Source organism: Ptychodera flava, chromosome 18 (assembly GCF_041260155.1).
Source record: "Ptychodera flava strain L36383 chromosome 18, AS_Pfla_20210202, whole genome shotgun sequence".
Lineage (NCBI taxonomy): Eukaryota > Metazoa > Hemichordata > Enteropneusta > Ptychoderidae > Ptychodera > Ptychodera flava.
This window is the reverse complement of record NC_091945.1, coordinates 30,035,664-30,062,606: the sequence shown is the minus strand read 5'-3', so window position 1 is coordinate 30,062,606 and position 26,943 is coordinate 30,035,664. Positions and strand designations below refer to the sequence as shown.

General features: G+C 39.0%; 1 protein-coding gene and 1 long non-coding RNA gene across 3 annotated transcripts in view; one reads left to right on the top strand and one right to left on the bottom strand.

The window, feature by feature from the left end:
• The window catches only part of LOC139117343 (alkylglycerol monooxygenase-like), a 307,539-nt gene that overhangs the window by 65,424 nt on the left and 215,172 nt on the right, over positions 1-26,943 (bottom strand). The gene's annotated exons all lie outside the window — the stretch shown is intronic.
• The window catches only part of LOC139117349 (uncharacterized), a 73,053-nt gene continuing 49,968 nt past the window's right edge, over positions 3,859-26,943 (top strand). The window contains exon 1 of the long non-coding RNA XR_011548508.1: positions 3,859-4,030. This is a non-coding gene — a long non-coding RNA (uncharacterized lncRNA). The remainder of the gene's footprint in view (positions 4,031-26,943) is intronic.

Here is a 26,943-nt window from a genome sequence, read left to right as displayed (position 1 = left end):
ACTTTCCGGGCAGATACCGGCCACATACCGGGCACTTTCCTGGTCAGCAGATTGGTTAAGGGTGTGTTCTCCTCATCGGTGGTGTTGCTAATGTTTTGTCAGTCATTTAGTTTAGCTGTGCGTTCTCGATAATTTTGCTGTATTTTTTCTCGAAACATGGGAAATTCGTTTAAGTTTTAAGAAACATTAATTTCTCTATGACAGGAATGTTCTAGCTTGTTGTATCCTCGAATTAAATCGGCCGATTTTCTTTGATACATGACAGTTATTTATGTGGTTTGGAGAAATCTTTAGGGCGGCGTCAGATAACAAGTGGAATGAGAAAATATTTCGTTCATGGAAGCGCTGGTGTAAACTCTGCGAAATATTATGATATCAAAGGTGTTAGCAATGATAGTTTACTAGGTTTCCTGTCTAAATTCGCTAAAATCATCAAGAATATCTAAAAACTACTACACGTAATTATGACTACATTTTGTATGTGTAGAGGTGTTGTTTGCCGTTCACGAACGTCTGTTCTGCACGTACACGAAGTCTGGTTATCACGTGGCAAAGACGCTTCCCGTACTGATGACGGAACGTAATTACGTGCAACTAAACTTCTCTTTAACGATATATTTACCGGCAGACATGGAGGTAATAGCGAGTGAATAGAAATGACGGTGACTGGTTTAAAAAATTCAAAGTGCTGGTAAAAATTCTCACTTGCTTCTTAACGTAGTGGCCAACATCATCGGTGATGTCAGTTTGTGTTCAGAAGTTGCGAGGTCACCGCTGACGTGACTTTAGTGACGGCTGCCCTGAGCCTTGCCCATCGCTTGTACGCCAGAAAAAAGAATGGTCTGCAAGTAGTCGTGTCGGAAAAAAAGCTGGAAAAACGGCGATAGCCAAGCTGTTGATGAGTGTTGGCAATTGCAATTTGGGTGGAAACGTTTCGAAATATCGACGAACAAAGTTGCGACAAGCGTGCTGTCGGGCAGAACATGCACGTTCCCATGGCTGTGGTGCAAAAACGTAAAAGTCAAAACAAGCCGTAAAAGGCAGAAATCCCGTCCGAAAATCGACAGCTAGCCTAACAGTACAAAAGAACTTTTATAGCCCGTCCGCCGCTTCTTTCGGGAAATGTACACGAACAGCATAAGGCGCCATTGAAAATCGATGAATTCCTTAGACTAGAAGCGACCATGGAGCTAGAAACTAGCTCCATGTAGCGACCAATCTCTTTTATTAGGCGAAAAAAGTAACCGGCGAGATTAACTCTTTGACGCCGTAGAGTCATTCTAGTCATGAGCTTGGTTGCTACCGTATATCAGAAAACAACCGACTTTGACGTCAAAGGCCTGTTGCTGGTACGTAGTTTGAGACAGAAAATAACGATATGTTACCGGCAGACATGGATTTAATAGCGAGTGCAGAGAAATGACGGTGACTGGTTTAAAATTCACAGTGCTGGCAAAAATTCTCCAGTGCGTGCTGCTGCTAATGTGTCACCATTGTGCCTTGAATCACGACGCGGTTTGTAAATTATACTTGGTATATACACTCCCAGAAAACGAGGTTGACGACCTGAAACATACATCTATATAATTTTGTTGAAAAGCTCATAAAACGGCCCCTCCGGCGAGCTTTTTCTGCTTGGTCGGTCGATACTTTCTGGGTGGCATTTGTTACATCATGGAGGTAGTACTACCTCCATGGTTACATGGAGCAGGGCCATGTCTGCTTGGCTATGTTTCAATTTGGCTCTTGGCAACGAAAAGCATGCGCGTTTTCAGCGTTCCTTTCGATCCAACTTCCCGTTTATTTTTGAATAATGAGCAGTGTTTGTTTGCGCATATCATGAATATATAAGCGTCCACTAGGTTTACGGACGTCCTCGGGACACGTTTCCCAAGATCTTCATACCTTCTCATTTTTCATTTACATCTCTATCTTTGCAATGTTGACCAACCCTTGATAAGTCCACGGATTAGCATAATTAGTTGTGTTGACTAATTAATTACAACATGTGTATATGAGAGATAAACGTCCTTGTAATGGGTGTAAAATGAATAAAGGGTTAAGAGGCTAGGTTAGATTATATAACCGTTTATTTTATTTACTCCGATCAGTCAGAGCATGAAGACACAGTCCCTATATCCATAGAGGGACTGTGATGAAGAAAAGGAGAGAAACTGATAGAGAAAACAGTGAGAAAAACTCATATATGCTTATTAATACTGTCTGGGTAGCCTGTGGTGGGAGAGAGACCGGCGTACGATCTCAAAAACAAGGCCGTGAACTCAAACAGAAACTTATCCTTCTTTTAACTATGCCGATTTTCATTGACAATAAACCATTTATTAAGATTTTTCAAAGTATTTGACCAGAGAGTGCAAATTTTTTTTACGATGGCACAATTACCGTGCCAAGGCGGACGATCGAACGACGTATTGGAATCCAACTTTTGCCAAAAAACCTAACTTTTAAGGGTTTTGTAGAGCTTGAGCCAAACTGAAACTTTCAGAAAATGTTCCTTATAGTATCGATAGTAAGTGGTCCAAATTTCAGGGCCGTACGATATATTGCATGTATTTGCGGCATGATTAAGTGACGCCGTGTAGAGACCGGTGTGGGAGGCACGGGCGTCCACGCTGCCGAGTACGGCACACGGGACAATGCAAGTATAGCTGTTTTACGCTGTTGTTCACGGGTTTCCCATCACGCGTACAGAAATAAGACGCCCTACACTACATCGACAGTTCGTTGTACTCACTTCGCTCTGTATTAATCGCGTTTTACAAGTCATAGTACTGCATATTAAGTCAGGTGATGCTGCCGCCCTGTTTTGGATATTTCTTTTCGGTACAAGCTATTTCGGGCGCTACAAACTTGGCGAAATTAGCCACACCGTACGATACAAGGCGTCGAAAGCAACACACAGAGACAGTCCATGTCCGATATGTAAGCGCCATACACGTCGAAATATAGTTGCGTCGTCCATGGATTCACGTAACTAATTTATCACGAAATATTTATGTACAGTTTTCTAAACACACTTAAATTGAAAATTGGGGTTTGAAGTTTCAAAATATCAATATTTAGCCCCTACAATAATAATCCAAATACGACGTCCGATTACTGCGATAGCAGTCCGATTACTACGCACTCAACATCGGGTCAAAAATTTGACAACTTTTACCCTCTAAATACCACTTCCTCTGTGTTAACAGTTTGAGGATAAACACAATAAAGTTTCGAAGGTATGATAATAAGATTTTGTTAAGCTTGTCATTTATGAAACGGCTTTGGGCGAAATTCACCATCCTGTCCGAAAACTGTCACACTGAGTGTAGCACTTTGTTTAGAACGCTTACACAAGCACAACACATACATGATACACGCACACACGTATTCAGTACATCCGAAGCGAAGGCCGCCATGATGGCAACGCCAATTCACGGGTCAAGTTTAAATGTCTGTAAGTTTGTATCCAGACCTTGAGCCAAACTGAAATTACGTCTGAACATTTCTAAAATCACGAAAATTCGATTGCAGGTCTTCTTTTGGGCGTAAATATCATTGCATGTATTTGCGGCATCGCTAAACTTGGGCCTTCAGACGATCCCAAAAAACCAATCATACCGTTAAAATGACAGTTTCACAGCATAGAAATTCTAAAAAAATTACATGCGAATACTTTCCAACAGTATCATTCAATATCACCATAAAGTAGATACGATTGACCAACGATGACGGTAAAATTCAGTGATGAAAATCTCCGTGAAAAATTACTAACGGTCACTCTCTGACTAGAGGGCGCTGTCTGAATTCAAAGGTAATTCCCATTAGTGCATGCAAATTAGGTACCCTCCGTTCAGACTGCACGCCCGGCAGCTCGGGCATTTTCTTTAGCACATGGGCGATGAACTCCGGAACTGTGACCTTATGTGACCCCTTAGGACATCAAGAAGAAGGACAATGAACGAAGCGGAAGCTGGTACCGAACACTTGAGCAATACATCATATTCGTAAGCATTCTGGCACACAGGTAATTAAAATGTTATCGTCATTTATCTCCTTAACAGATGGTCTTATCCACAGGCTCTTGCTATCTTGACACAATGCAGGCGAAACCGCCAAACCGTCACTGATGCAATCATTGACTGTTTGGCGGTTTTGGCGGTTCGCCTACGTCGAGTCAGGAGCCGGGCCTGTGGTCTTATCTATGATATGGTTTGGGAAGACGTAAACTTGTAAAACTTATCGTAGATATCAGTCCTAGGTTTCAATCAGAGATGGTTACCACTATATAATGGTGAACACGTCTCACTCATGGCCTGGGCATCGTCCAATGGGGTTGTACACTGCTGATAGACATCTATCAGCAGCCATTGCACGGCGATGCATGATGTGGGTAGGTCTCAGAATTGTCATCCGTTTTTCAACTTGCATACCTTGGATAAACTTGTAATGTAATCCGTAATTTTGAAAATGGAATGAGGCATTTTTCGTTAATAAATGTGCTAAATCAAAAATGTCACCTTCAAAAAGGTGAAACCTGTGAACTCTCTCATTTCCTGTTTGATTTCACAATCTTTGTTGAGTGATTACAACACTAATAGGGCCCTCAGTCTCCGATGATATTGATGATGCATGATGATGATGAATTAAATATTTAAAAATGGAGCAAAATAAAAATAAATTTGGACTGCAAATTTTTTGTTGTTGTTGTTGTTGTTATTATTGTTGTTGTTGGTGATAGTATCTGCAGAAAATAACAAAGTATACGCTGCAAAATTCAATACAGCCTAAATTTACCCAAGGGATGTCACTTCATTGCCACGCACTTTTTTACCATCGCCAAAAATGCACCTAGCAAGCATCAAAAGTGGTAAAGTTCGACGTAGGGTCAAAGCACATTAGTCCTTTTCAATCATTGGAAGGGAAAGCAGAGCTGTTTGTAACTGCCATCCCACTGGCATATACACAAAATATGCCCTCCCACTGAATTTTGATGCCCACTGCCCTACAGTATCTATGGTCTGCCTGCTCCCTACTCCCAACAACAATTTCAGCTCCCAACTGCCCTCTCCCACTTTATACTGAAATTCCTGGATGCCCACTAGGCAACCAAGATCAACACAAAACCGTGTGAGCAGCTAGCAGTATACTTTGGAACATCTATTGGAACATCTATTGCTCCCCTCTAAGTTGTTCGCCTCAAGTTCTATCATCAACCACGGCTTTCCCCTCCCTCCCTTCAGGTACCCACTATCAGTTTTCTCTCCGCCCACTGAAAATAATGAAATTTCTTCCCCGCTCACAGTAAATATCGATTTTTCTCTCCCCGCCCGCTGATTAGTTTTGAAATTTGCCCGCCCGCTGAAAAACTGCACACGAACACCTTTTTGCATGAACAGCTTAGTTGGCGGCGCCTGTTTATTGTGACAGCATAATGGACAACCGTGCTTTGTGTATGGCATGTATGACATCATCAGTTTGTGGTGATAGCGCATATTCAACTGCACCTGATTGCTTGCTCACCTACACGCTCATGGTCAGGTAGTCAGTTTTCTATTCTTGTGATCATTTCAGGGGAGTACACACACAGGCATGATGTGAACTGGGTAGTTTTAATAGTGTTGATTTTATGCTTATGCTACATTCCAACGTTCTCATCAAAGTCGGAACCTAGCCTAACTCTACACTAAAACTACGCAGTCCACATCAGGCCTGTGTTTGTACCAGATGTTGTTGTATCAGTGGTGTACACCAGACCGTTGACCAATGGAGGTAGGAAGGGACAGTTCCATGCATTCCACAGGAATTTGAAGACAACCTGTGCTAATTTGTGTAAAGTTTAAAGCATTAAAAGCAGTTCTACTTTTGCTTCGCTGGACATATGTATTTTCTTCTCCCAATTCTGACCGAATAGATGCTCAGGTCTCGTTGAATATGTCTGTAATGGGTGGCAGCTGCAATCATGATTGCCCCTCTTGCATCCTCTACTAGTCCCAGAAAATGTGCTACTTCTCGTTACTGTTACAGTTTCTCTTGCATGCAGTTTGTTTGCAGTTGTTTGGATTTTCATTACCTTGCTTTGCGGTAGAGAGACTGCCATCTTCACTGTGTTGTAAACTTTGCCTAGATGTGTTAGTTGTCTGGATGGCACTATGCAAGACTTGCTTACATTTGGTATGAAGCCCAAACTGCATAAAACATCCCATATCAGGTTGTGATTGGTCTGAGTTGATGCTATGCTATGTCAAATGTTGATAGGTAACTGCTGTATGTTATTCCAATCTGTCTTACATGTGAAAGAATCACTCTTAAGAGCTTGGTAAATACTCTTGGTGAGGATGTCAGTCTGAAAGGTAGACATGTATACTGGTAGAGCTGTCCCTGCCAAATAAAAAGCACAGTAAACTGGCGGTGATCAGGACATATAGGAATCATTAGATAAGCATCAGTGAGGTCAATCGAGGTCATGTAGTCTCCTGGAGACAACAACTGTTCAATGTCAGAGTGTCCCTCCATACGGAAATGAGTTTTCTTGATGAATTTATTGAGTTCTCGTAAATCAATGATGACCCTCCAGCCACCAGTCTTTTTAGGGATAGTGAATATCCTAGATATGAACTGGTTATCAGCTGGTGGCACCGCTTCTATGGCTTTCTTGCTCTGTAAGGTGTCTATTTCTTGTTGAATAACTGTCTGTTCTTCTGATGATTTTGCTGCTTTAGCTGGTTGAATGTTTTGTATAGGTGTGCTGGTCAACTGAAGTTTATAACCAATAATAACTTTCAAAATGAAATTATTGGAAGTGATTTTCTTCCATTCTTCAACAAAAATTGTAGTCTTCCTGCATATGGTATATCTATCTAGTTGCTGAGACTTCTATTTAGTATTACTAGGCCTGGATTTATATTTCCTCTTACCAGCCTGATACTGTTGTTGATCATTTCTCTGGAAGTATTGCTTGTCTTTGTAGGTATAACTAGCCTGTTGCTCATTTCTTCGCTTGTCCCGAAAGGATTGGTTATAGCGATCTTGCTTATTGTAGGCTGACCTTGACTTGAAGGACTGAGAGACAGACTTCATTGCATTGACCGACTTCTCAGAGTCTGTAATGACTTCTTAGAGTCTGTAATGGCTTTGATAAAATCTCCACCAAAGAAGCCGTCATTGGTAGGCTTTCGGTCATTCAAAACTTCTCTGATTTCTGGTTTGAAGAATTGCTTGAGTCTTGCCTGTCTGACTTCAGCCATGATTACTACCAGTAGCTATCAAGTGACAGGCATCTGAGAGTGCTGCCTTTAATTCAGTTTTAACCGTAGTAAAATTATCTGCAGAGTTATCTTTGTTACATACCAACTCCAAAGCCTTGACAATGGGCAGGAGTGCTGAGTGCAATGTGGTATGAGTCTTGTACAACCCCTTGTCGTATGTTCTCAGATTTGGTGCAGATGAGTTCAGGTATGCTTTGAGTGATGAAGGTACTTTCTGGACTTGAAATGACTTCTGACTTTCTTCAGGTACCAGATAATTCTGTTTATGCCTTCAGCTGCATGGCCGACATACTTTTGTCAATACGTCGTGCAAGCCATACAACTGATTTGTCAGCAACCGGCCATGTGACCGGGCCCTTGACAAGATCAGGAACATCATCAAAATCTACGTCTAACATAGCTGAATCCCGTTGACTTGAGCTAGCTTGTTCTCGGACTGACTCAGGAAAGTCCAAAAACGAACTGGCTGAATCTGAACTCTTCGTAGTTTTGGGTAGGTATGCTGCTTCGTCTTGCCCGACATCTTCGGAGCGTCGCTTACGTTGCAGAGGCGACCCACTCCTCTCTTCCGGGTGTTGCGAACTTCTTTGCAGCATAAGTTGGTTCTGCTGAACTAGCTGGGTAAGTAGTGAAGCTAAAGAAGCGGTATCATCTTGTTTCGATGGACCCTGTTGCTCTTGATGGGATGGCGTGACCTGCGACGGTTCAAAGTGACTCTCGTCAATTTCATCATGCATATTACTTGGACATGTGCTAGCCCCTGGAGTATCAATGATATCCAATGCAAGACTAGCGTCTTTTTGCTTCTCGGCTTCATGTCCTGCAGTCACTTCATTCGAACCCTCCATGCCAACGTTAGCACTTACAGAGGGACGACTACTCCTCTTGCTCCGCTTGTCTCTTTTCTCCGACATCTCGGCGACCACCAATTCCGTAGCGTACGTGATGTAGATACGGCTCGGAAAAGTAGAATGAATGGCACTACGTTCCATTCAAAGACTGTAAATTTGCACTTCAGGTAAGACCCTAGGCAAATTGGAATTTTTCAGTGGAAGCTATATCAGGCGCTACAAACTTGGGCACACTGTACAATACAAGGTGTCGAAAGCAACACACAGAGAGAGGCCATGTCCAATATGTAAGCACCATACACGTGCTAAATATAGAAACAATATCAAAATATAGTTGTGTCGTCCATGGATTGAACATATATTACTAATTTATCATGAAATTTTACAAGCAAGATTTGCAGTTTCAAAATATCAATATTTATGTAATCCCCTATAATCACATTCCAAAGACATTGCATATACGATTACTACGATAGCAGTCCGACTACGCACTCAACATTGGGTCAAAAATTTGGCAACTTTGACCCCCTCTCTAACCATTTTCGTCCTGTTAACAGTTTTAGGATAAACACAATAAAGTTTTGAAGGGTGTGGGAATAAGATTTTGTATTGCTCATCATTTATGAAACGGCTTTTTGGCGAAATTCACAACCCTGTGACTAAGTGTATCTAAAACCGCGTGCCGTCAATATTCGAATCATGTTACTGAATGAGATTTGAGTTACAGAACTGGTATGACCATCTTTAAAATTATTTTCCAACCTGGATTTCAAACGTAGGTCTAAGCTCTCTGTGACGTTCAAATCTGCTGCACAGGGACAACTTCATCTTGCCGAGCTCATGTAGTTCAAAACGGTAATTGTGCTCTTTTTTGCGAAGTCTCCAGCAATTTCGCAGTTTGTGGCTCTTGGCAGCCAAAGCTACATGATCTATTTCTTTGTCTGATAAACCTTACCACCGGTAATGCCTTATTAAAATTTGGGAGATATGGACCTTTTACTAGTTTAGTCATCGTTGATTGCTAGCAGTATCGACCGCTCCGTATCTAAATGATTGCCATGCATCGTCTGCTGTGTGTCCGCCTTTCAAATGCATTGCCCAATTAAAAGACAGCTTTCATGACAACAGTGGTCCAAACGAAACCTGTGCATTACGAGCGCAGACACTAAACTATAGTTGATACAGAGTCATTGATTGGTTGAAGATTTTGGATGATGTCATTTTTATTAAAGTAGAGGGACTTAGTCGTGTTCTATTGCGTGTGAAACCATGGAGTTTCTGGGCCAGGTTCGCGTTACCAACTCGGCAAAATGAAACGTTTGGCGTAAAAACAATGTTTACATTTCCCTTAGAACGTTTTTTCATAGTTGTTAATGGTCAAATATCTTTGCAAAATGTATGAATACTAACTAGAATATTTTCGTAAACATCTGATTTTCTTTTGAAAATGGGAAAAAACAAAGCGGCAGCGGGAACACAGGGATGTCCCCCCTCCTGCCATCAGAGCTATTGTAAAATAGAGATTAAAATCGTGTTATTTGGTGGCACTTGGGGAGTATTTTATCAGATATTTTTTGTATAAAAAACTCAAAGAAAAGAAATCTGATACAGTATTCCAAAACTGTTATTCCAGTCCATTGATTGCAATGAAGATTACATTTTTTGAAAATGAAAAAATGGCAACAGACATTCACCGATGTCCAAATAGATAATGCTCATGTGTTCTCAGCCTGATACACGTCTGGGCCGAGCACTAAAAATAGGTTGTTTAGGGAATTATACAAGTGAAATTCTAACCTGGAAAAACTTCTGAATACTCCGCTGTCTTACCCTCACGCTGTTTAGCATGTTTACTCAGCTAAGTAGGTTAGCTAATGTTACGGCCTGTGTCATGCAAACATGGCTGCTATCGATGAGTTACACATGGGTTTATGATCTCGGATGACATCACAAACTTGCAAGATTTGTAAGATCAATGAGCATTACATTTGCAGCATGCATGATCAACTCACCCACTTGCGTTCTACTTGTTAATCACTGTAATTGGTTTATTTAAATAAATCTCTTTCATTTGTTGCAAGGGGGTGCTTTGGATTTACAAGAAGGCGCCATGCCCCTGTTACCTTATTCAAGGAGAACACTGCCAATCATTTCATACTTCAATGGACGGTGTATCAAAATTTGATCAAATGCACTTGACTATGAATATCACAAGCTAAGGTACATAGAAGATATTAAATATCGTGTACCAGTATACAATCATTCTGGCTTGCCACATGTAACCAAATGTGAGGAAAGTGTCATTGACGCTATTCTTTTTACAAACTAAACACCTACCAGTCTAACACCTTTCAAATGTACCGGTAGTTTAGCTTTCGGGGCATGTTGGCCTTATGTTATATTCAAATAATGATGAAATCTGCAAAATACTGTCTTATATTTGTGCCACAAAGACGAGACATTCCTACTTCATTTATTCCAACATTTGATTTTGAGATGCCATGGACATGTTAAGTTCAAGAAAACATCTTTTCTGATTATATCATATTCATTTTCCATCATCACAGCTATACAACACGGGCCATAAAAGTCTTACTTATGTAACAGTCCCACTCTTTACATAAATGCTCTTCATAGCAGTTGCACAGTAAGTGAGGCTACCAACAATTCTCCATGATCTGTACACACGGAGATCACTCACTGAACTGAAGCAAAATTCTTCTGTACACAGAACAACTCGGTCCATATTTCAAAATTCTGGCAACATAGTTCTGATCATCATAATTTTCTGATTTCTCACTGTGAATAATGAGAAGATCAACCCCTTTTCCACGGAGGAGATAGCAATTTTGTCGACATAGATTTTTGACAGCCATACACATATTTTCAAGGAAACTAAGGGAATAAGTTGCATCTGTGTTGGCAAAAGAAAGGGTATTGATTTTTTTTAATGTTCGTAACAAAGGAAATTTGCATGTCTGACAGGTGGTATGATGAGACCATCTTAGTTACTGATAACTTTATCTTGACAAGTGTGCAATTTTTAGCACCGCCAAACATCGACTTCTCATTCAATTTACTTTTGAATTTTAAACATAATCAATAATTTTGGAACATAGTCTTAACAAATAATCCTGAACTTAAATTGTAAGTTAAAAATTGTTAAGAAACTGATAAAATTGAAAAAGCCTTTAGCAAAAAATGTCTGAGTGAACAAATCAAGGGGAATTGTGGGTAGCCTCACTTACTGTGAGTTGCAGATGTATAGGATAAAGCCCGAGTACGAGGGCTCTTCTGGTATATAAAGTCCAACCCAACTATAAAATGTCAGGCATTTTATCGTAGGGTTGGACTTTATATACCAGAAGAGCCCAAGTACGAGGGTTTTATCCGACTTAAAAACTATCGCCCCTAACTGATATATTTTCATTTTCAATGTGTTTATGTCAACTGTCCCCTTTGTCAATGTAACATGTTTAGGATATGAATTAAAACTTTCATTTGTGAAATAGCCTTCCAATGTAATGGAACATCCTATAAATGCCCTAGGGCACATAAGGCCGAGTTACACGAGGCAAAACTCGTTGGCAACGCGGACGAGCAACTCGCGTTGCCTGTGTGTTGCTTCGTTTGTATGATATCGTCGCGTCGCCCGAGGTGGTCAGGCGACGTCGGAAAACCGACATGTCGGTTTTTCAGGCGACGCGTCGCCCGTCGCTTGGACGAGTTGCCCTGTGTACACACTGCGTCGCGTCGCCTGAAGAAACCTTTGACCTCTACTCATGCGCAGAACAGTGATCCTGTTTGCGCTCATCGATTGTAACTTGTAAATATACAAACCTGGAACAGGAAATATACTATAAACTGTAAAAAAAATCAACCAATCAATATGTCAATAAATATATAGACAAAATCAAAAAAATATCGACCCTCTCTATCAATTCTACTTCAATCTTCGGTAAACTGGTGAATAACCGCTTCAATATTAGATAAACTGCTGAATGATAATTTCTCCTGAGGAGCCATCAATATTCTCCGTTGTCCTTATATATGGACTGATATTTACACGTATCGAACGCATCGGTCAGGTCGGGACGACACAGAGAGAATACAATCAGCCTGACCAAAGACAATGTGGAAGTAAAACTTTCTGACTAATATGCTCGAGCGTCGCCACGTCACCGTGATATAAGTATTTTTCTCTTAAGCCTATACATAAAAAAAATGTCAATATATTTTCTTAAACCAAAGAATTAATCAATTAATCGAAATTATTTCATCCTATTTACCGACGAGCACATATAGACATGCTAGGCTCCAATAGACTGTACACCAAAACGGACAATTTGCGAGATGTTTTGCGAAACGACGAATGTATCAAGTGTCATTTTGCTTGCGCCTACACCAGGTCATTCTCACCATGAGGAGGGATAACTGAGTCAGAATTTGCTAAGGTGTACATTTGGATATCTTTACAAACTGTGTCTTAAATATCCGACATTTTTCATTTTAAAAAGTCCTCTTTTGTAAAAAACAAACCATGATAGCGTAAAGATATAACATAGATAGTTTTGTTATATTCGGCTGACTGCTTCTTTTTTTACAGGGGGATATGTTCCTATAATGATACCATTTTTTTTCATTTTGGGGGGACAAAATTGCAAACGTATAGTTCTTATTGTGGTTTAAATAATAAAATATTTATTTAAAAACGTGTGGTGTATTTTATTATAATGTATAAGGATGACTTATTTCTCTTGCAAAAGACAAGCGCATAAAACCATCAGCCTTGCGACATATGGAGGTTATTATTTTAGTGTAACGCCCGTTATTGTGTCTGTCAATACAAACAGAAAACTTTGGGAAACTGTATTTCTTTAACAACGTACTTGAGATTAGCAACTTTTCGCATTATATGGGTAATGTGTCCTTTTGTTGTAGACAATACCAAAGTTACCACTTTCTGCGCGTTTGTTTTCGAATCAAGTTGAGTAATAAAACGTGTAATGTTTTTCCGTCAATATCTGACGTCCGTGACACGTACCTATGCTGGATACATAAATGGCCAATCGAATTTAAATATGCATGAAAAAGTTGCAAAAAACAGTCACGTGGACAATGCGTCACAGCAACGACCGATAGGAGAAGCTGCAATGGCGGCAGAACGGATATTGGGGTTTCTGTCAAGGTAAGTAACGAGCGTAACTTTCTCACGTCCGTGTCAGTTAGTCTTGTAGACAATCTTACTAAACAAATTTTATCTGTGAAAAAGTTCGTAGTGCTGAAAATCCATGAACAGTCTATTCTTTGAGTCATGTTTTTATTGGAAAAAGCTACGCAATCAGCGGGTGCATTTTGAAACGATCTGATGTTGACCGAAACTCTTTGAACGGACGTAACATTTGACAGGCCTCGATGTTGTCCGAGGACACGATGGCGACCGTACTCTGCGCAATATTAAATTTGTACGAAATAAGAAGACGTTGTTCATTGCACAGCATGGAAAAGTGCTGTTAGGACTTTGTTCTCTGTGTTGTAGTCCTTGTTTTCATGTAGGCGGTCCGAAAAATTGTCGTCGATGAAAAATGTGATGATGTTTGTACAGACGTAATATTTGACATCCATGACGCGGTTTCAGTCGTGTGCATTGAACTGGTTTAAATTGTGACTAGCCTCGGTAATATCTGTTTTTGATCGTATTTGAAAAATAAAAATAAACTTAGTGATTCGTGATTTGAGATTTTGCATCATTCCCTTTCAAAATATATCCTGTTGCGTTGATATCGTAAAAAATAAATTGCCGATATGCTTGCAATCTGTCCGTCAGACGATTTTGTGCCGTATTACGACCGTGACAGTTTAACTTACAGAAAACGGTCTTGTTGGCATTCCAAATACCAGAAAGTTCGCCATTTGAAAGATTTATATACAGTTTATTTCAATTGCTATACATCCTTTGGAGTTTAGTTCGCAAACGACCGTGACATTTCTGAAGGCGGCAATCTTGACAGATCATTGTGAACGGACGTTATGATTGAGACCGTCAACTACACAAGATGGCGTCTGTTTTCACGCCGAGGTGTTTACCTTGAAGAAAGCTCGATTTTCGTAATTGTTTGGCCGGGTATACAGCAGAATTTAGTATTATCTTTCATATGAAAGTCACAGTGTTTGTGTTTCGGGTTCGATAGAATTTTAGATCCGAAAACGCTCACGTTTATGGGGGTTTCATTGACCGCGACCATGATGTCGTCAACGCTGATTCAATCAATCGGACCAGACGCACTTGACTTCGATTTGTTTTGTATGGCACGCGACTAGCCGTGTGTAAAAAACGGTCCATCGATTATCGTTCATGACTCATATGGCTGTTATGAATTTTGTTTTGTCGAATACAAGTTTTTAGACGAAACAAAACAGACGATTGAAACATCTTGTGTGCAAAGCAATATTACCCCATTCGATCATTTATCGTTGGGGGCGCTTTCAATGGCAATTTCCAAAACGAAAGTATTCTATAAGGAAAGTACTGTTCTTGGAGAGATATGCTTCCGTTTTATACGGAACTGTAAGCTATTTTGCCAGTAAAAATCTTATTTTTCCACCATTCTTCTATGAGACTGTATTATTCAGTGAAGTATAAACAACCACAAATTTAACATGCTATATAGAGTACAGTGGTTGTGCACATAGCATAATGTCTGCATGCATACACAAGTTTCTTCTTGACATAAAGTGATTCATGTTATACTTCTTTAACCTTTATTTCATTACTTTGCTTTACAGTTAATTATGTTAGAGCTACTGCCACCGTGTGTCATACAGAAGGTGGTATCTTACCTGGATATTTATGACACCATCTCATTGAGTTTCACGTGCAAGTACCTCGATACATGTGTAGCTCAAATTGGTAACTGGCAGATAATCAATCTAGACCAGCATGAAATTTCAAAAGACTACGGTGATAAAATCTTCTCCCACTGTGACTCAATAAAGACATTATATTTTGGATATGACAACAGGTTGCTAAGAAATGACTTATTGCCACACAGCATAGAAGAGACTTACCTTGGAAAATGTCGATGGTTACAGGTGCTCAGCATTAAGAAGAACTACACAATTAATACCCTTCATTCTTGGAATACTTACCTGTGCTTCAAAAACTGGACATTCGAAGTGCCTCAATGTAAAAGTGCCAAATGCTGTTAGATATATTACACGTTGTCAAAATTTGGAAATTTTAAATATTTCAGAATGTTGGTTTGAGTTTGATGATATCGTAACTGTCATAAAACACACTCCAAAACTGCTGCAAATTGATGCCAGTTTCACGACAACAGTAACGCTTGTTGCTGCTGCAGTTTTATTGAATGAGTCACGACTGGAACATATTAACTTCCATCCAGATACATCATACTCAGAAGGCCCAGACTGGCACCACTTTATAACAAGTCGCCCAGACACATCATTTGGAATATATGTCATCAAGGCAACAAACACACACCCATGTCAGTATTGGTCCACATATCCGAATTTAAACAAATATAAAGATCCTTTCCTGTTGGATTAAAACAAAATCTGGATGTGACAGAATCAATCCACTTCCGTGACAGAAATCAGGAAAAAGACTACAAAATATGGTCATCATCTATTAAAACGTATCGTCATATTCATTGATTCTCGATATGTTAAAGTTGCGATTGCGTGCTGCTGTTCGTGCATCTTGGAATAAGGAAATACAGTCACCAGAATGCCAAGAGGGTCCTTGCTCATCATCAGCTCAACGAATGAGGGCCTATCGACAACGTTTAAAAAAAAATCAGGAAGAATGGCTGAAGCACAAACAATATGAAGCTTTGAGGAAGAGTAATGCCAGAAAGAAGAGAACAGAAGCACAGATATGTAGAGACAGAGAAACTGCAAGAATTCGGCAGAGGAGATACCAAGAAAGAAAGAGGGCAAAAGCTGCTGAAAATGACAATGCTTCAGGGACAGCCAAAAAGAGGTGTATCATGACTCGGCAAAAGCAGGAGCAACTACAGAAGTATTGGAGAGAAATGAAACGGAAAAGTCGTGCAAATATGAGCATGCAAAAGAAGAGAAGAGAGAGGGAACGAGATCTAGCACGGAAGCAGATGAAAAAGAAGAGTAGACAAGTACAAATAAGTGACATTGTAACACAAAGGATGACAGCTGAGAATGAAAATGAAAACAGCAGTAATACCAGAGTGTCAGGTGGATACACAACAAAAGAAGCTGCTAGAAAAGCTACATACAGAGCTAGGAAATCTCTTCCGAAAAATCCAGAGAAATATGCAGAGGTTGTAAAGGGATTAGTGACAACTTCGTCCCCAAGGAAGGTTCAAGCACTGAAGGAAAGAGGGATTCACAAAGATAGTAACCTTCTGCATACCAGTTTCAATGCCCTTAAAAAGTCAATAGCATTATTGAAATCAAAGCGAACTGACAAATCCAGACACCTGAGACAATTACTAGTCCAGTCTGTGATGATTTCGAAAAAATACAGAAAGATGAGGACTCAGGCATCAGTGTTAGGAGTGCATCGTGATCTCATTCGAAGATGTGAGCAGTCCCCCATTGATCCTGAAAATGTGTACAACAAACAATCACTAAGGAGGAACAGATCAGATAGATTGTCCCTTGATGTCATTTCTAAAATTAAAGATTTCTACCAGCAGAGTGATGTGTCGCGAGAACTTCCCATGATGCAAAGAACATCTAAAAAGAAAGCAGAAAAACAACCTACAAGAGTGGTGGAAAAACAACCTACAAGAGTAATGGAAATGACAACTGAAAGAGCACATAAGAAATGGGTGAAAGACAATCCTGATAATGAAGTAAGTTTGACGACATTCAGGAAATTGAAACCGATTAATGTAAAACCAATACGAAAAAATCAACTCAACCAGTGTTTGTGTGAAAAATGCACCAACATAATGCTAAAACTGCGAACCCTGAATGCAACACTTGGACGGCATCAATATGGAAATTTGAAGATTAAAGACAAGTATGATCTGCTAAACATTAGTTTGTGCGAAAAACAAAATGGACTTCACTCCTACAAATGTGTAAGCAGGCAATGTGAAAAATGTGGTGTCAGAAAGTTGAGGGAGAGATTGGAAAGAATTTCAACGGAGGACAGCTTGATACAAACTTCTTGGTTGAAGTGGGAGACCAAAAAAACGTCAATCACATCCAGTGGTGCAGTAAAACAACAAACCAGAAAGGTTATGATAGTGAAAGATGGAACACTTGCAGACTTGATTGATGAGCTTGTTGAAGAAGCAAGTGTGCTGGCCAAACACTTGTTTATCGCTACGTGGCAACAAAGGAAATTTTCTGAGCTCACAAAGGCCCCACTTCCTGAAAATACTGTGGTCATGGTTCTCGATTTTGCGCAGAATTACACATGTATAAATCAGGATGAGATACAATCTGCACATTGGGCATACACACAGGTAACCTTACATCCCATAGTGGCATTCTATAACTGCCGAAATTGTGATACTAAACATACCATCCAGGAATCCATGGTCTTTGTTAGTGAAGACCTAACACATGACAGCCATGCTGTTCATCACTTTGTACATATGGCAAATATGCACTTATCAGATTGCAGAAAAGTAACAATCGACAAAGAGATCCAGTTCAGCGACGGATGTGCAGCCCAGTATAAATCCAAGGGTCCCTTCAGTGACATTTCCTTCAGTGAGAGTGACTTTGGGTTCAGAATTGAACGCCATTTCTTCGGCTCACAACATGGTAAAGGCCCATGCGATGGTGTAGCAGGTGCTGTTAAAACCGCTGTCCGGCAGGCAGTCATTGCTCGTCAGGTCATTGTTGGAGATGCTAGTGACATGTTTAAATACTGCAGTGAGCATCTTACTAAAGATGGAATGTGCTCCAGTAAACGCTCGTTCTTCTTTGTACCAAAGGGTACAATCAACAGAAGTCGACCAAACAGAGTAGTGACTAAGTCAGTTCCAGGTACTCAACAATTGCATGCGGTGCGGTGTGTACAATCAGGTGTTATTGAAGTCCAACATCTGAGTTGCTTCTGTGAAAAGTGTATGACAGGAGACAAGAACAAAGAGTGCACTGATGTGTCCTATGTTGGTGGTTGGAAAGAAGTGCAACTTAAAATACCTAATATAAGCAGCCACAGCAGTTTTGAAGCTAGAGGGCATTGTGTCAGTGACATTCCTAATGGAGGCGGCAGTATAAGTGATGGTGATATGACTCCTGGTGTGAGTGCAAGTGGTATGGTCCATGGTAATGAGCTGATGGATAATGACGATGTCGGTGACATGGCTGATGGTGGTGGAGATGGCAGTGGTGATGGTGATGTGACTGCAGGCGTGAGTGCAAGTGGTATGGTCCATGGTAATGAGCTGATGGATAATGATGATGTCGGTGACATGGCTGATGGTGGTGAAGATGGCAGTGGTGATGGTGATGTGACTGCAGGCGTGAGTGAAAGTGGTATGGTCCATGGTAATGAGCTGATGGATAATGACAATGTCGGTGACATGGCTGATTGTGGTGAAGATGGCAGTGGTGATGGTGATATGGTCCATGGTAATGAGCTGATGGATAATGACAATGTCGGTGACATGGCTGATTGTGGTGAAGATGGCAGTGGTGATGGTGATGTGACTGCAGGCTTGAGTGCAAGTGGTATGGTCCATGGTAATGAGCTGATGGATAATGACGATGTTGGTGACATGGCTGAAGGTGGTGACCGTGGCAGTAAAGCTGGTGTTAGTAATGTGCAAGGTTGTTGTGATGGCAACACTGCTGCCCATACTGGACAGAAGTCCCCAGTGTATGATTGGTGAGTATTTGGAAATACCTTACTTTAAATATTATAGATTGATCACAGGTGACATTTCCCAGATGGAAGATGCATGTTATATCTATTTATATATTATCTTATATACGGGAGTTGTTTGTTTTAATTTTGATGTTTACTGTAAACAACAGAACAGAATTTCATCAATAAGAAATTTTGGGTTAAACTAATAGTACATATTGCAAAGTTCTTAACAAAAGCAATTTTGTCCTTTGATTATTTTGAACAATATTGTAAGACTTTCACATCCACTATTTTACTCCCTAGTGGTATCAAACCTGGTGTCTTTTTGGCCATCAAGTTGAAGACATTGTACAGGAGTCACAACATTTTTATAGCACAGGTATGAGGTATCTGATTTCCTAATTAGAAATGGCAGAAATTAAGGCTGTATGCATAGGATCGCTATTGGGTTGGGCAAGTGACTTTTTGTAGTGACATCTTTAATATACCATCACTGTGATATCATGGCAACATTGAGTGAAGACATGAGCAAGTGAAATCAATACTGGTAAACAGCCACAAACAATAGACATTTTATTTATTATTTTTATTATTGTTTTACTAGGTAACAGCTGTGAGTGGTTGCGACCTCCAGCTGAAGTATTTGAGGAAGGTCCACACAAATGTTTATGCTTGGCCAGACAAAGATGATCTGTCGTGGGAGCCTATGCAAGCTGTCATACGTGCTGTTACTTTGAACCTTCGACCTGGAAGATTGCTGCAGTTTTCTCTTTGTGATGAAGCTTTTACAGCATTGTCAGACATTGCTAAAAAACAAAACAATAAATTATGTTAGTAGGTGATGTTGCGTCACGTACAGGATCTCGCGAGACTTGGTGGATAGCCATAGCAGCAGTTTGCTGACCAGGTTATCATGTCAAGCTTTATATGAAACTAGAATAGTTGCAAAATGTAACAAAAGTTGTTGTTTGTGAAATATAAAAATATTCTAGTATTATATGAACAAATAAAATTAATGCATTTTTGACATGTTCCGTCCAGTTATGTATTATTGAGGTGAAATATTATAAAATTGCACCAGACTGTTATGAACTTACCTTATTTTCCCTATAAGATTTGAAACTAGAAAATTGTTAATGTTAAATGAACTTACCTTACTTGAAGACAAAAAAGTGGAATTAAGACATCTTGTTCGTAAATTAATGGGTTTAATATTGTCATGCTCAGGGCAGTATGCTTTTGTTAAAGTGAAATTCATGTATGGAAAAAATTGCAACTGACTGTAATGAGCTTACAAGTACCTTAATGTCTTGTAAAATTTGAGAATTGCTCATGTTAAATCGACTTACCTTTTATTGACATTGGACTTTTTAAAGTTTTAATGTTCATCACTTGCTTATGAAATCAAATACTGATAATGATTAAACCTACCTATTTTCTTGAAATAGGTTTGGTTCAATGAAGGAAAATTTAGAAACATTTTGCATGTTGGAAGTGTTTTGTATGATGACACCTTTTGGGACATATTTGATCTAATTCAGAAAATATCAGTTCACAACAGATAAATATGTACCGTGTATTACTGGATACAATCCACATTTATCTCAATGTTCATACGGAATACATAAGATAAGGATTGTGTTTGAGACATCTTTTGAAGTTTTGTCGGTGTTAAGCAAGGACAATTACTGACCAGTTCCCTTTGTATCTCAGCATGTGTGTTTACAGTAGTATATTGAGTTTCGGCAAATTCTGCTGATGTTGTACAACAAAGTACAATTACCTTGTTTGAACTGAAGTTTTGTAAAAACCAAGGTTAGGAATAATAATAAAGGCATTGCATTTGTTTTCTGCATTGCAAGTGTTTCCTCATTTATAGATAAAATTCTATGTGTAAATGACAATGAATAACGTTGATGTTTAAATTTTCTGTCAATCTAACGTCCGTTACATACATTGAAGGAATCCTTTGGTCAGACTTTATACCAACTGGTAAACTACATTCAATATTTACAGTTCATAAACAGGTATTAAATAAATAACAAAGCCTGTGAAATACTTCACTCATTCCTAGTAGGATTTTTAGAAAAGGATGACAAAGTTTTCAAAAGTTATTCTATTGCACCATTACAAATAAGGCTACTACATTTATTTTAATGTTAAAATCAGTGAAAGTCATATTGTTTTGGCATTGAAGCCTCCAATACTAAATGTTTATCAAGGAATAAGACATGTGGCTGCTGGTTTTAGTTTTTTTAATAAGCAGTATTAGGTAAAAATTCTGTCAATATAACGTCCGTGACAACCAAATAATCCAGTAAGTTTAAAGGTGAATATTGGGGGAGAGTTATCTTGTCACATATTGAAAATGTTAGGTCATACCATGAGTAGTTTACATATGTGACTCATTTATTTCATGTCATCAGATTAATTTTTAATGTCCATGTCCCACTTTTGGCACTGTTTAGCAAATTCTGACTCAACTACTAAAGAGAACAAAAATTGCCTTTTTCAAGGGATATAAGTGGGGGCGATAGCAATGGCGGTAAACGTTTTCCCAATTTCACAGAATTTCACACGGTTCAGGTTTTTGGAAAAGTGTCTGTCCTTCAACTGAATGTTAGTAACTCCGAAGCACTATGGCTCGGTTTATGGAAAAATAGACGCAACACCTCGGCTGGTTTGAAATTGGAATCTTCATCAAAAACATTATTAGGGATTTACTTTGGTTACGACCGTTTAAGACTTCTACTTAACTCGGAAAAAAATCGAAAGGCTTTAGACCGTTTTGAAACTTTGGTCAAAGCCTAAGCTAAGTCTGTATGGTAAAATCACTATCATCCAATTAGTAGCTCTTCTAAAACTGTTTTACGTATTGTTAATTCTTGGTGCTTTTGATGAACTTTTGAAGCCGATCAATCAAGCAATTTTCAAGTTTTTTATGGAATAATGGGCCTGACAGAATAAAAAGACTCACATTGCTTGGAACTTACGAACGTGGAAGGCTCAAGATGCCCGACATCTTTGCCCTCCATGATGCATTCTACGCTTCATGGATTCGTACTAGTAGTAGACTATGCGATTCAACGATCGCTCGCTGGTAAGCAGAAATTGCTAGAATAATGAACATATGACCGTACGACAATATTTTGTACCCGTTAATCTTAACCATGAGCTGATAATTTGCATTTTAATAACTTAATATATTTTTATTAATTCAAATTTTATTCGGAGCGTATTTCAGAGTTCCGGCCGAGAATAAAATATGCCATCATTCACAAGATTGTCACTTCGGGTTACGTGTTATAAGAACTTTTGGCTAACCCAAATTATCTAAGTTATTTTTTTATTTATTTAAAAACTATGTCCTTATTTGGTGCTATAATGATGACTGATACGCATAATCCAGGACAGGCTTTAATCGATACGTGACCGATATTTCTGTCGATCATTGAACGCATTTGACGACACCGTCCCTAAACACTACACCGTTGCATCGCAACATGATCTGTCACAAAGTATTCATCATTTTTGTGTTGCAGAACAGCTAATACTCATGGCTTTTACATGTCTGAAATGCACCGAAAATGCCACAAAATGACACCATTTCAATAGGCAAATTTTCAAGTTTCTACAATGGAAGGTCGCGGCCGGCGTGACCACCCTCCTCATGACCACAAGGTAGCCTTTTTACAGTGTCGCGGAAAAGTTTATTTTGAAATTTCTCATTCTGATTTGAGCTTATCGGTGTTTCACTGTGCCGTAAAATTATAATCTTTAGATAAAATTAAATCACATCATTGTCAATACAGAGAATTTGAGACGTTATTCCCCAGATAATTACTGATAAAATATCCAAATGTCTCGTATTGTAGTGGCCTCAGATATTTTATAAATTCCCTGGTAATGCCAAAACTATTAACCAAAAATAGTGTACCCCCTCCAGGACCATCATCGACTCAAGTAAACTTTTTACTCCATAGTGTACTCGGCTTTGTATCGTACATTATTTTGTAAAAAGTTTTCTTTTGTCCATTATGGTCCATTTTCCCGTTAATATTGAATTATTAATAATTCTTAGAAAATAATAATTATCACTTTTATATATGTTCTGGCATTAAATTCAAGACGGGAGGTTCATGAATTTAGAGGAGGGCCACAATTTCGTATGCAAGTTCGGAGGAGAGTCACCATTTTCAAGGCAACCAGTTAATATTTCAATCGCACCACCCTGCTTCTGTTAATTCTGTCCTTACCCTATGTTACCAATCAAGCATACCCGTGAAGCCATCTCGACATGACAAACATGTCTCTATAAGAATATTCGAAATAATTCTAGCTGTACAATTATTTAGTTGGAGTTTTTATATGTTGATTATCACGACACATCTAGTAAGATTTTTCGAAAATATCCTTCATTAATCCGATCTGTAGATTATTTAGTAGGAGTTTCCTTTAATACGACGATTTGAAATATTACTATTTCTGTGGTCGAGTCATATTGCGGTTTGCCACGATCTAGAGAGAACCGTTTTGATAATGAGCCGCTACGAAACTCAGTCCGCTCTTCAAGCATGCGCACCGTAATCTTTTGTAAGGAAACTAGCGACAAGTTGCCTAACGAGTTGCCTCGTGTAACTGTTCCAGTCGCGTCGCTTGATGCGTTGCCTACCGCGTTGCTCGTCGTGTTGCTCGGCGAGTTGCCTCGTGTAACTCGGCCTTTAGTTTATGTTTGTACCACAGCAGATTTTGTGTTGCAGCTGGTTTCCGCTGTGTTACCAAATTTGAATATTAGGGAAAAAACGTACCAGATGTCTACAGAATATGACATGTTCACTTTTGATTGGACAGTTACTTTACTACGGCACTGTCATTCGTTTCTGGAATTTGGTGACCAAGGCTTTATGAGTAGATAAAACACCCTGAATTGAGCACTCTGACAGGTCAATCAACAGTAGATAGTTTTTAAGAAATGGTTAAACTTTTATTATGATGCTGAACTGAAATATACAGAAACAGTTTTACATATTGCTGTTCAGTCTACAGGCTTGAACTGAGCAAATTACAAACATAAAACACACTAAAGATATAGACTGTAGAATAACGTATATGCACACACATTGACTTTTCTGACAAGAATGAATTTCAAAGTAATTTGAGAAAATACTTTTTGCAAACTTCACATCAAACATTAAACCAATTGTGAACTATTATTTTTGCGAAAAAGGTAAAGTGCATGTGTACATTGAAATTGTGGAAAATATCACAGGTAACGGTTACTAACCTGATCTGTACAGATACATGTTGCCATTCTGGCTACAGGCTTGAACTGAGGCATGCTTCCTGGCACTTTTGCTTTTAAGTGATACCGGAGTTTTCTGATAACAGTCCCATCCACATATAGACCCATGGGTGATTATTTAGGGGTGGGCGCTTATTTTGAATTTTTGTTTTCCTTGATTTTTACAGGTGACATCACAATTTGCCTTCTGCTTACACTAAAAATTACCACTGAGCTGTCATAAAATGACTGTAGTGTGGCAAACAAAATAAAAATATTGAGGTTTCTGGCTTCCTGACTGCAGCTATCAACATCAGACACCACTACTGTATTGAAAATAACTGCAAATGGAATGATCCTGAGATAGACATTGATATATTGTTGCAGTTTATGTCCAGACATCTTTTTGTATTGTATCATGTACACAGATAAGAGAAAGTGTAACATTGTTTCCTTCTGAGACACAGGTGGATTTATCAGAATTTGCTGAGGAAAAGATCAAAAGAGAAAAGAACTTTAAACAACATTTTACACCATATTTGTTACTGTATGAGCTTCAACTCAAACATACGCTCTTGTTGGTTGTTGGCTACTCTACCAAATTAACGCTCTGGGTGTTTATTAAGCTCCAGGTGTGGCCCTTACAATTTGCCCAATTTTGAATAAACGCCCTGGGCACATTATCAGAAAACTCTGGTAGTAATGTGACAAAAGGTATGAGTGCTGCGCACATATCATCCAACCATAAAATCACAACTGTGACACAATAATTAAAACCCTACAGAATGAGCAGCAAAACTTTGAGTTTATTGTCTTAACAATCTTTGTGACCTGTTTATTATTTCATAACAGTTTTGTGACTGCTTCTTGATGGTAGAATGGGTAATATTTGTAACACATCTCGTGGAAAATCTCAATCTGAAGAGTCATCGGATCATGGAAGAGATATTGCAGGTATATATCAAGCTCATGCTCACTTTCAGCGTTCTTTCTCTATGATATATGAAACAGGAAACTGACTTAACCATTGATTTATATCATTTACTGCGAAGAAATTGATGAGAAACATTTCAGTATTTAGTTGAATTATATGTTCAATATCAATTGTAGCAGATACGTTGCCACAAATATGAAAACCAAAAAGAAAAGTAATAAAAAAGCATAAAACCTTGCAATAAATTATACATGCAGAGCCAAAGGTCTGCCCAAAATAGCCAGAGATACTGTAGTCTCAATCATAGGTGATGGCACGGATGCGCTATATTGCGGGTTGCGGGCTGCGGGTTGCGGGCTGCGGGCTGCGGGCTGCGGGTTGCGGGCATGAAAAAATGTGTGATTTTTGGTATCATTTTCGCTAGTAGATAGAATAAATGCTAAAATAGTATCTAGATGTATTTGTTTATGGAATAAAAGCCGTGAACTTCTTGAATAATGCCGTTATTTTAGCTTACATCTGGTAAAGCACCACCAACGTCAGAATAGTCCATTTCCCATCCAACATTCGCCGTTGCACAGCGCACTGCCGATCGAAGCTTTCGAAATGATATGACTGAACACGGATGAGTAATAATATGAACACAAGACAGATTTCACAACAACTCGCTATATTAACTTTTTATGTAATGATTAGGACGGATAGTTTAAAAGTAAGTTTCGGATCGTTGACAGCACAGATGAACTGGGAGATGAACTTCGGTTCGTTGAAACTCGACACGCCTAATAATTTGTTACTTTTTCATAGAATGCCATGCCCTTCTCACACTTCAGATTAGTTCAACCGCCGATAAAAGCACAATTTTCAGAATCGTTTTCAATGCCGTTTAAAATTATTTTTTGTGGTGAACACGATAATAGTCCTAGGAAACTTTTCATAGTCACGCTGAATCAAATGCATATGGAGCGACTATCATGCTGCAGGTGCAAGTCATAGAATATGTTCATGATATTAGGAGATACACAATTATTGAGAGCTGCAGAACACAAACTCATCCAAAAATATTCCTATTAGATCGATTCCTGAAAATAAGTCAACGCACCACGTGTTTTTCCCGCTGAAATTCTCGCGTAAAATGTTAGCGGAATGTCGTTCTCTGTGGTCGTGACCTCGGTTGAACCGAAACGGCAAAGTAAGCTAAGTCCATTGTCGTACGTCTTTTCTTTTTAAAGATTTCATGAAAAATACACGGCATTTAAATACACATCACTTCTACGCTTTTTGAAGTCAAATCTTTCCTTAACACATTGCATTTAAGTAGGCATTGTTTAATTTTCTATATGTGTTGCCCTAGAACCGAATTGTGAATAGATGCATTACAAAGAATTTACTTCCTATGGCCTGATACTAGAAATGTAACAATTTTCATTCCGCGATAAGTGGCGACATTTCCGAGGTGCGAATTTTTTTTGTCAGTCTGGTATTATTTCTCACTCACATCCATGGCAAGAAAGAAAAGTGATTTCAGATCCCAAATTATTTGTGATGGCCAGGCAGCTCGGAACAAATAAATTGGTCCTCGGAATCGCCGCTTTTAGTTTAGCAGATTTTGATTTTTTTTCAGAAACATGACGTATTTTCACCCACTGGTATGGTCTGTTATAGCATCTTTAGTCCAAAAAATCAATTTACAGCATATATGTTTTCAACAGCCTTCAAATGTACAGTATTATGTTAAATAAAAACACAATATGGAATATGTTGTGTTT